The sequence below is a fragment of the Triticum urartu genome, chromosome 2A (genome assembly GCF_056163025.1).
Source record: "Triticum urartu cultivar PI428250 chromosome 2A, HENAU_Tu73, whole genome shotgun sequence".
NCBI lineage: Eukaryota > Viridiplantae > Streptophyta > Magnoliopsida > Poales > Poaceae > Triticum > Triticum urartu.
In genome coordinates, this window is record NC_141874.1 from 755,544,309 (window position 1) to 755,555,738 (window position 11,430).

Here is an 11,430-nt window from a genome sequence, read left to right on the forward strand (position 1 = left end):
GGGAGTAGGATTCCTCCTTTCCTTGTTGGAGTAGGAGAGAAGGAAAGAGGAGGAGAGGAAGAAGGAAAAGGGGGCTGCACCCCTTGTCCTATTCGGACCAGAGGGGGGGCGCGCGCCTCCTTCCTTTTGGCCTCTCTCCTCTATTCCCGTATGGCCCAATAAGGCCCATATACTCCCCGGCGAATTCCCGTAACTCTCCGGTACTCTGATAAATACCCGAATCACTCGGAACCTTTCCGATGTCCGAATATAGTCGTCCAATATATCAATCTTTACGTCTCAACCATTTCGAGACTCCTCGTCATGTCCCCGATCTCATCCGGGACTCCGAACTCCTTCGGTACATCAAAAAACATAAACTCATAATATAATTGTCATCGAAACGTTAAGCGTGCGGACCCTACGGGTTCGAGAACTATGTAGACATGACCGAGACACGTCTCCGGTCAATAACCAATAGCGGAACCTGGATGCTCATATTGGCTCCCACATATTCTACGAAGATCCCTATCGGTCAAACCGCATAACAACATACGTTGTTCCCTTTGTCATCGGTATGTTACTTGCCCGAGATTCGATCGTCGGTATCTCAATACCTAGTTCAATCTCGTTACCGGCAAGTCTCTTTACTCGTTCCGTAATACATCATCCTGCAACTAACTCATTAGTTGCAATGCTTGCAAGGCTTAAGTGATGTGCATTACCGAGAGGGCCCAGAGATACCTCTCCGACAATCGGAGTGACAAATCCTAATCTCGAAATACGCCAACCCAACAAGTACCTTTGGAGACACCTGTAGAGCACCTTTATTATCACCCAGTTACGTTGTGACGTTTGGTAGCACACAAAGTGTTCCTCCGGTAAACGGGAGTTGCATAATCTCATAGTCATAGGAACATGTATAAGTCATGAAGAAAGCAATAGCAACATACTAAACGATCGTGTGCTAAGCTAACGGAATGGGTCATGTCAATCACATCATTCTCCTAATGATGTGATCCTGTTAATCAAATGACAACTCATGTCTATGGTTAGGAAACATAACCATCTTTGATCAACGAGCTAGTCAAGTAGAGGCATACTAGTGACACTCTGTTTGTCTATGTATTCACACATGTATCATGTTTCCGGTTAATACAATTCTAGCATGAATAATAAACATTTATCATGAAATAAGGAAATAAATAATAACTTTATTATTGCCTCTAGGGCATATTTCCTTCAATTTAGGGGTTCAAAAAGTTATAAAAGTCATAACTTTTGATTTAAGCATCGAAATTCACTTCCGTTTTCAACGTCAGGTTTTTCACGACGAGTTCTTCAAAACTAGATTCTATATGAGTAGGTTTCGTCTAACTTTTTTTCAAAGACAACTTTGGGTGCAATGGAGGGAACTATAGTGCTATTGGGAAGCAACTTTTCTTTTTGGTCTAGTAAGACCAACTATTAGGTTGGTTTGCGTAAAAAATGAGAAAAATCACACAAAACATACGACAACTTTAGTGCTACATACAAAGCAATTTCACTGGACTGTGTGTATCTGTGAATTTTGCTAAGATTATCCCAACTTGCGTATCATGACTGCTCAATTGCCTATTATTGATGGTCAGTTCCTACACTTGATGTTCAATTGCCTATACATGCTATAAATTGCCTACCATTGATGTATAGTTGCCTGCTATTGGTAATTGGTTGCCTACAATTTGATGCACAGTTGCTTAACTTTCCAAAATAGTTGCCGACAATACATGGAGTTATTTATCATTGTTTTCTAAGTTGCCTACAAACACTCTGAAGTGGCCAATATTCCCATCACTTTGTCTACCATAACTAGGAATAGTAGACACAAGAGCATCATCGGTAGATGACTTCATAGTATTATAGGCAATTTAGAAACAACATACTAGTGTGAACAATAGGCAACTTAGATGTACAGGTGAGAAAGTTAGGAGAAAATTAGACAAAATTAACTAGGACACAGAATGTAGTGAAGTTGCCTGCTTTTAGCACTAAAGTTGCCTCTTGTGATATTATCTACACTGTTTCGAGGTTGTTTTGTATTATTAGTTAAATGCTTATTGTTGCTAATTAGTTATTTTTAATGGAGTGAAGTTGCTTCTGTTTAGCATTAAAGTTGCCTCATCTAGCATCAAAGTTGCTTGTAAAAATATTAAAAAGAAATCATTTGGAGTTTAGTTTTGAAAAGCTGGTCGCAACCTGACTAGCCAACTCATGTGTGTTTTCCATCATTATGTCTTAAGATTTCAATGTTTTTTATAGGCAACTCGACCAAAAAAATAAGAATTTGCGTAGGTTTGTAGGCAATTGTTTAATCCACCCTGTTGTGAGACTTCTGATAACCTCCTATGCAACTTCTCATCTAAAACCGCGACCTGACTAGCCAACAACCGTGCGCTCAGTAGCGTTGGCAACATAGGTCCCCTGATGGACAACTTTCATAGTATTTTAGGCAATTGCAGATCACCCATAGAAAGCTTTGTAGCGATGTAGGCAACTTAGTTTCTGAGACAGACAACTAAGAAACCATGTTAGACAACTTCCCACTTTACGGTGAGCAACTTTCACGGTATGGTAGGCAACGAAACTATGTGACCACCTATTACCTATTGCACACAAGTAAGTAGGAGGCAACTAGGCGAATTCCCATATACACATGGTGCAATTCTTCTAGCATCGAAGTTGCTCATGTTTAGCACTAAACTTGCCTCATCTAGTGTCAAAAGTTGCTTTTAAGAAAATCATCAAAACATATTCATATGGGATCTATTTTTGAAGAGCTCGTCACGAGGAACCCAGCGGTGAAAACGGATCATCATTCCGACACGCGGTGTGAAAGTTATAGTTTTTGAATTTTCTTGTACCAAAATTAATGCACGTTACGTCATCATTGGATTGACACGGTTGGTCGGATGAGGTGAAGAAAAATCAATGCACTGTAGTTGAAGAATCTTTCCATATATAGAATAAGTGGGTGAACAGTTTACCAAATCTGGAATCAGTCTGTTGCATCGTTCGGTCTATGAGCGTGCGCTCGGGAGCCCGAAAAAGTGCAGCTGCACTTTTAAGTATTTAGGTATCTTCTTTCATTTCATTTCGTAAAAATAGATATATCTTTTTATAATATTAAAATTATATTAAAAACCTCTCTAACAAAAATGATATACATATTAAAATTACTTTCAAAAGTTGAGGATTTTTTGTATCAAAATTTTGTCACGGTATTTGTTTATACATGTTAGATAAACTGTTGACGGTGCTCATGATTTTTCTTTCTAAAATCATAAGACCATTTTGTGCCACAAGTAAACATTTTTTTATGAAGATGGCTTTGAAACCTTTCATATAATTTCAAACAAATGTTCTTGTCCATCATAAATATATTCGTGTATTTCAAAGTGCTTGGAGAAGAGGCTCGCTGGCTTAGCCCGACAGCGTCATCTGCGGCGGCGAGGGGCTTGGAGAAGAGGCGGGTTGGCTGGTGGCTAAATCTAGATTCCAAACACCAGGAAATGCAACTAACTATCAAAAAATAACTAGAGTTTCTCTTTCCCTCCTCTATCCCTTGGTGGCTCGAGCAAACTCTTCCCTCTAGACTTCGTCGCTGAACTCGTGAATTCGTGCTTCCCTCTGCCTGCCGCTCCGGCAGCCGATGGTGGGGAGGGAAATCCCGGTGCCTCCACTCTAGTTAGTAGTTTAGATTAGAATATTTTAGTCCTCGTAGGTGTGCCACTCGGGTAGATGGCGACACTTCTTCTTCGAGTATATCTTCCGGTATCCGATCCTCCTCGAGTTCGTCCATCTGGGCGTAGTCGATGAAGCTCCAGCATAGATTCCTGCCACCTCCTTGGGATAGTGAGGTTAGGGTTTCTCGTCGTGTGGCGAGATTTGGTGTTTGGTTCTTTTTGTCCATTCAAGGGTTCACCAAGGATGACGACTGTGGCTCCAGTGCACTACTCCTTAGGGGCACGTGCACCAAGACTTCCCGACTATCATCAACAAGGTTAAGTCGGTTTCATTAGGGGAGCGCCGACACTGGTGCATCGGCGGCTCGTTCTGGCGGCGGGAGTGGTTGTTCTGTGGTTTGAGAATCTCGATGTAATTTTTATTATGTTTGACATGCTTTGTACTTCAAGTGAACTTTGATAATATATCTGGATGCCTCCTAGACCATGAAAATATGGGGGTGCTACGCGTCGGTCGCGGATCTTTTTAAAAGATCGACTGCCTCCTAGACCATCGGATAGAGGCAGGATGGATGCAGAGATAACCATCAGATCTTGCAACAATCTAAGTGTTGCGTTCGCCTCTCTGTAACAATGGTCTTGTTGCAAGCTTTTTTCCCCTCTTATCTCTACAACAAAAGCCTTGCTCGTCCTCTGCAAAAAAGATCTTTATTGCAAAAAAAAATCTGCAACAAAAGCCTTGTTGCAAAAGTATTTTTCAAACCAAAATATATAAATAGACAAATATAAAATAAAAATCTACCTTTTTATATTTCTTGGATATTTTTCCTATTAACTTTAGGTTTTGAAGTAGGTTTCCATCTTGGCGACTCCATTTGCCTTGGCTTGCTCTCCACTTGGTGTTTTCTTCAAGATGATGATTTTCTTCCATGTTTGAGTCCATTTCTTGAGGAAACACATTAAACAAATGTTTTCACAATTTCTTGTGTTGATGAAGGCCCAAAGTTTAGCATTGAAGATGCTGGGAGGTCCGGGTGCAAGTGCACATGGTAGCATGGATGGCCAAAAGCGAAAATTGCAATATAATGGAAGTCAAGAGTGATGGTTTATGATTGATCTTCCTGTTTATGCTACATTCTCGATGTCCTGATTCAGTTGAACCATATGTTGCATGTTTGATCTCATTTTTGGACCATTTGCTATGCCTAATTTGAATCATTTACTGCATTTGTTATGTTTCCATTTGAATTTGAATTTTGAATCAAACTTCATAAATTATGTTTAATTATGTGTATCCAAAATAAAATTGTTTGTATTATTATATTTATAAAATAGCCATTTGTATTTGTATGCTATTTGTATGTTAGTTAAAAGAGAAATTGAAAAAAAAGGTTTTAGGGGAAGACATAAAGAGCACGTGCTGAAGCACCACACTTGGAAAACTCGTCTAAATTAGATGGACACTCTGTATAACTGGTTTTGGAGGGTTTTTTTTTTCAAGGATATGCTAGAGAAGTCCTTAATCATTGTTCACTTTGATCTGCAAAGACATGTAGTTTTCACAAATTTACAAGGATGGCTGAGATTCCTATCACATGCCTACTCACTGTTCGCATGTGCCACCCTGCTAGTTATAAAAAGGAAAGAAAAAAAATCTTATTCCTTCTGAATCCATATTAATTAGTTGTCGCTCATTTAGTACAACTTTATACTAAATGAGTGAAAATTAATATGGATCAAAGGGAACGCCTTTTGGTATTTCACATACTATTTTTAATTTATATTAACTTTATCTTTGAAGTAGTTTCATATAAAAAATATCTTTTTTTTTGTTTAACAAGTTGCTCATAGGCTTTATACATTTTCCTTTTCGGAAAAAATATCCGCATTCCTTTAGTTTTGCATTAATATTCTTTACTACCCGATGAGAAATGCTTCCTTTTTTCACGGTGTCTCCGCCTCAGGTGTTGTGCTTTCTCTTCATTCTACTTTCTTTTAACACAGTACAGACGTAGACGCTCATACATGAACACATATTGTCGAAAGGCCTGAAATAAATTCAGAAAAATTGGACCACCAATGCCATGTCCAAGACTTGAACCATAGTTGGTTCTACCACAAAGAATTCAACCATATGAGATACGCTTAGTTCGCCTCTTCGTTCGACTTGGGCGCTTCTTCTCTCATTCGATTATTAAGTAGTGTCCCCGGTCCCAAAATCCGGGACGCGGAAAAGGGTGGAGACAGACTTTAAGCTCGATATTTTTTTACTTTTATTTGTACGAAACACAGCGTAAACACGGAAGCTTACAGACACGACACGCATCTGAACATGGTTACTTTGATCCATCAAGAAGACGTGTAGTTTCCGCGTGAATACAAGGAAGGCTATAAAATTGCTCTTACATCACCGTCCCCATCTGCCCATGTGTCAACATTGCTGCCGGTCGTGTTCTTTCCACACCCGAATGCTCACTGCTCCGTAGAGAGAATAGTGTTGCTTGGTCCCTCAGTCCACTCCACCGCGCAAAGCTCTATCTATCTTTATGGATAGATAGATACGTACACGGAATCTTTCTTTCCATCATTGCTGCGAAACTAATCAGAAAAAGAAAAAGGAAAGCGCCCCTCCTCTGGCTCGATACGACGGCGATATGAGCGGTCGGTTCTCAAGTCCAAGTTAAGAGTGCCCGTCCTCCAGATCTGCTGCTGTAGTATGTACTAAGTAGATATATAGGTAATCGCCTTCTTCTTCTTTTTCCCCTTGAGCAAATTTTCCTCCCGATCTGCTGCTGCTCTTTAAGCAATCATGTTTAGGATGCTGTTAAGTTCCATCATGCTACACAGGATTGATTACTCATATTACGCAAAGCAACATGTCTTGGAATCATTGCTTTCGAACGATTCATTTCTTATCAGCCCTGAAAAAAAAATGCAGATTTTCTGTATATATGCCCTGTAACTAATTAAGACCGGGCTGCAGGTTTTTCCAAAAATTTCACCATAGGTTCACTCTCCCTTTTGTTTGGTCCCGAGGACGTTTAATTTGTCCTGGATTTCTTACAGAAGTTTTGGCTTATTAGCCATCATCCTGACTAAATTTATTTTTTGAAAGGACCAGACTAATTTATTATGCTGCCATTCTTTAGGTTGCTCTACTTCACCAAGTAGATCACTAACGCCGCCAACTTCCACAAACAAGAGAGATAACGTGTGCGGCCAAGCATGGCCGCGGTCGTGACCGGAGCGATGGGCACGCTCCTGCCCAAGCTCGCCAACCTGATCACCAAGGAGTACAACCTTCACAAGGGTGTCAAAGGCGAGATCATGTTCCTCAAAGCTGAGATGGAGCATATGGAGGCCGCTCTGGTTGAGATCTCTGAGGCGCCAATTGACCAGCCGCTTGACAAGCAGATCAAGCTTTGGGCCAAGGATGTGAGGGACCTATCATACGACCTCAAAGATAACATTGACAAGTTCATGGTGCACATCGAAACCCATGGACAGCCAGAGAAGTCGCACAGCTTCAGGGATTTCATTGATAAGTGCCTCAGCCTGCTGACCAAGGGCAAGATTCGGCACAAGATTGGCATCGATATCGAAGACATCAAGAGACGCATCGAGGAGATCAGTGAGCGGCGTAAAAGGTACCAGATCGACAGTAAGGCTCCGGTCAAGCCAACTGGTCCAACTGTTAACACCCTTTGCTTGTCAACCTTGTATAAAAAGGCGATGAAGCTCGTTGGCATTGATGAGAAGAGCCTTGAGGTAGTCGAGATGTTGACAGAGGGAGACGACATTTCAAAGAAACAACTCAAGGTGGTCTCTATTGTTGGATTTGGTGGATTAGGCAAGACAACCGTTGCCAATGCAGTGTATAAGAATATGAAAGGACAAGTCGATATTCAAACACAAAAACCGCAATTTGATTTTGCAGCTTTTATTTCAGTGTCTCTTAATCCTAACATGAAGCAAATTTTCAAGAGCTTGCTCCATCAACTTGACAAGCACACGTACCAGAATATTAACGAGGCATCATGGGGTGAAGAACAGCTCATCAGTGAGATAAAAACATTCCTTGAAATCAAGAGGTATGCATGTGAATATGTGTTCCTCAATATTTCATACATGAACGCCACAAGGAAATTGCAGTAGTGCAGAACTCTCATGTTTTCTATTTGCTTTGCCATTTAAGTTAAACTTTATTAGATAGCTCAATTATGCTCAATGTATTAGACTTAAATAGCCTTATGATATATGTGTTTTGTTATTAATTGAAGGTACTTGATTGTTATTGGCGACATATGGCATAAATCTGTCTGGGAAAATATCAAATATGTTTTGCCTGAAAATGAATATGGGAGTAAAATAATCACAACAACTCGCATTCTTGATGTTGCCCAACAAGCTGGCAGTGTTTATCGGCTGGAACCCCTTTCTGTTGTTCAGTCAAGGAAGTTATTCTACCAAAGAATATATGGCACTGAGAATAAAACAACACCCACTCAATTGGTTGAAGTATCTGAGAACATTCTGAAAAGATGTGGTGGAGTGCCTTTAGCTATCCTTACAATTGCTAGTTTGCTGTCCAGTAAAATAGAAAGAGGACATACACATGAGTATTGGTCCAAGGTGCATAAATCTATGGGTTCGGGGCTAGATAATAGTCACGATGATGTGAAGAACATGAGACAGATATTATCAGTCAGTTACTCTGACCTACCTCCACACCTAAAGACTTGTTTACTGCATCTTAGTCTGTATCCAGAGGATAATGTGATTGAAATTGAGCCATTGATATGGAAATGGGTGGGTGAAGGTTTTCTAAAAGAAAAAAGGGGATGAGCTTATATGAAGTAGGAGAGGATTACTTGGACCAGCTCATTAATAAAAGCCTGGTCCAACCTGTAGAACTTGACGATGTTAATAAAGTTCGTTTTTGTCGCGTACACGATATGGTGCGTGACATGATCACTTGCTTGTCAAATGAAAAGAATTTCCTAACAACAATTGGTGGTCCGCAGCCAATGAGTCTACCAAGTAAGATCCGCCGACTGTCTGTCCAGACATGCATTGAAGACGTTGCTAATCAGCTACCACCCAGGGGATTGACCCATGTGAGGTCACTTACTGTGTCTAATCCAGCTTTCAGTTTGTTGCCAGCATTGTCGGGTTTTCCAGTCCTACGTGTGTTGGATTTAACTGGCTGCTGGGAGGTGGATAATAATCATTGGAAGGATATATGCAGTTTGTTTCACTTGAGATATTTGAGTTTAAAGCGTACCTCTATCACTAAGATCCCAAAAGGGATTGGGAATCTAAAATTCCTACAAGTGCTGGACATCAGATCCACTGGAATAGTGGAAGAGCTTCCATCAACCTTTATTTACCTAACTCAACTGCTGGTAGTCGACATGCTTGATAGCATCCGTTGTGATGTGCCAAGGTGGATGTGCTCCATGTCTTCCCTCTTCTCCCTAAGCATCAGAATGAAAACACTAGGAGAGGAGGACTTTCAAGTCCTCGGGAGCATACCGTCTCTTAGTGAACTGCACATACAAGTGTCGAGACTAACACCATGCAGTTGAGGTTTGCACAAGGAGCCATGCAAAGTCTGCACACCGTTGAGTTATTTTTTCATGATGTGCATGACACATTACTTCAATTTGGTGATTTCTTTTTGGGCTTAGAAAACCTCTCTTCACTTGAGAATGTCAATGTTATGTTCTACAACGACGATGACAACAAGACGAGAAATGTGAGAAATGCAATGGAGAAAGAGATCGATATGCATCAAAACATGCCCAAATTGACGTGGGAAATATGGGTATGTTCTAAATATTCGGTAACTACTTCATATATATATATATATATATATATATATATATATATATATATATATATATATATATATATATATATATATATATATATATATACATATATATATATACATATATATATTAGCCATATGTTTTTTTACCTTAAATACAGTTACCGACTTCTCTTCTTTTTAACCTCATGTTTTTCTACAATGTTACTTATCTATCGTTTTTAAATATTAGCCATTTTTAGTGATTTTTTTCATAAGTACACTTATTAATTTACTCTATATGTTCGTTGATTGTAGTTTTATTTTACATTATGCTTATTTATCTACTTCTGGCTTGTGACTGTGCTAATAGTGTAATGCTGAATCGTTTCTCTGGGTCAACAAGCTTGCACCATGGGTGGTAGGTTGGCTTTTAGATCACCGTTCTCAAGCTTGTGTTTTGGGAAATTACCACCACAATGGTTTTTTAAGAAGTCAATGTGACTATGCATGTTTTCCAGATGAGGAAGTAGATTAGGCTGAGGGAAATGATTTGCAATAGTATTCTTATCATACTTATGTTGGACTCGTTTCTGTTGCAAAAAGAATGTTTCCATCACATAAAAGGAAATTCATTCTTTCGCACAGGATTTATTACATAGTAAAAACTCAGAAATGTTTCCATAATCCATCCAAGGAGGTGCGAGGCATCATATAGTTTGTTAACTTTGTAGTTGCCTGTTCATATGTTTTTTGCTGATCACACTAAAACAGAGACGGCCTACAGAAAAGTTATAATGTTTCTTGTTATGGGCTGACAGGAAAGACGCCGTCACCTTGAGCTTCGTCACCAGGGCCAGCGGATGTATTTGCAATGTACAACTTAACCTCCTCTGAAAGTATCTCATACAAGTTTGGCCAATTAGTATATTCAAATGAAGAAGATAATTTTTCTGTTCAAATAGATTCTTCCTGAAAACAGAGATTGTGGCCGTACTCAACTTTTTTAGAGGCTTTGCTATTTTGCTAGTAGTTGTCAGTAATATAAAATAGGAGATTGACTGAATTGTTAGAAGTATAAATGTGATTAGGATAGAGATATGGAGATACTTTAAATTCAGTTGAATTCACTCCCGCAAGGGGGAATGTTAGAAGTACAAACATGATTAGGATAGATATAAGGACATAGATATAGAATTAGTTTAAACCTAACATGTCTTGTCTTGTACTCCAAGCCTTTACCCAACATGTATTTCTACATATACCTCATATGAGGGTAAGATAAATAACAACATACAACAACAATTCCAGTCTGCCTACAGTTTTTACATGAATATCAGAGATTAGCGATTGATACACATTTTTTAGGGCACTAACCCATGCAGAAAAATTGAACAACATATATGTTACTTGTTCGCATTTTGTTGTAAACATGGAATCCCACATCACTTGGTGAAGGAAAGAATAGCATGCATGATAAAACGAACCCTAAACGCTTTTCCGCCTAGAAAGAAATATTGCCTGTTTTCAACCTGTTCACGTGTTCTTTCCTTGAATATTGGGCAGGTGTTAGCGAGCAGGCTCGCGAGACTCTGGAGAACCTGCAGGCTGAGCTGCTAGATGATGGTTTTGCTCGAGAGCTGAGAGAGTTGGTAATAAAGGTTCAGAACCAACTGCAGGATCTCAGCGATGATGAGTAGGATGCAAACTTGGACACCTGAGCGTTGGCCTCGATCGTGGATTGAATTGCTTGTAGTGATTTGTATTACTCTGAGAAACATCGATGGACCAGTTACAACATCGATGGCCACCATCAGGTTAATTACAAATCTACCACCTGGGTGGATATAATAACTGAAGATGTACTAGAATAGCAGCACACCAGCATCATGCATGCTCCATTTGCGATGGATG

General features: G+C 39.7%; 1 pseudogene; it reads left to right on the plus strand.

The window, feature by feature from the left end:
* The first annotated feature begins 6,892 nt into the window (after nucleotides 1-6,892).
* On the plus strand, nucleotides 6,893-11,216 carry LOC147987844 (disease resistance protein RGA5-like; annotated as a pseudogene).
* The last annotated feature ends 214 nt before the right edge of the window (nucleotides 11,217-11,430 follow it).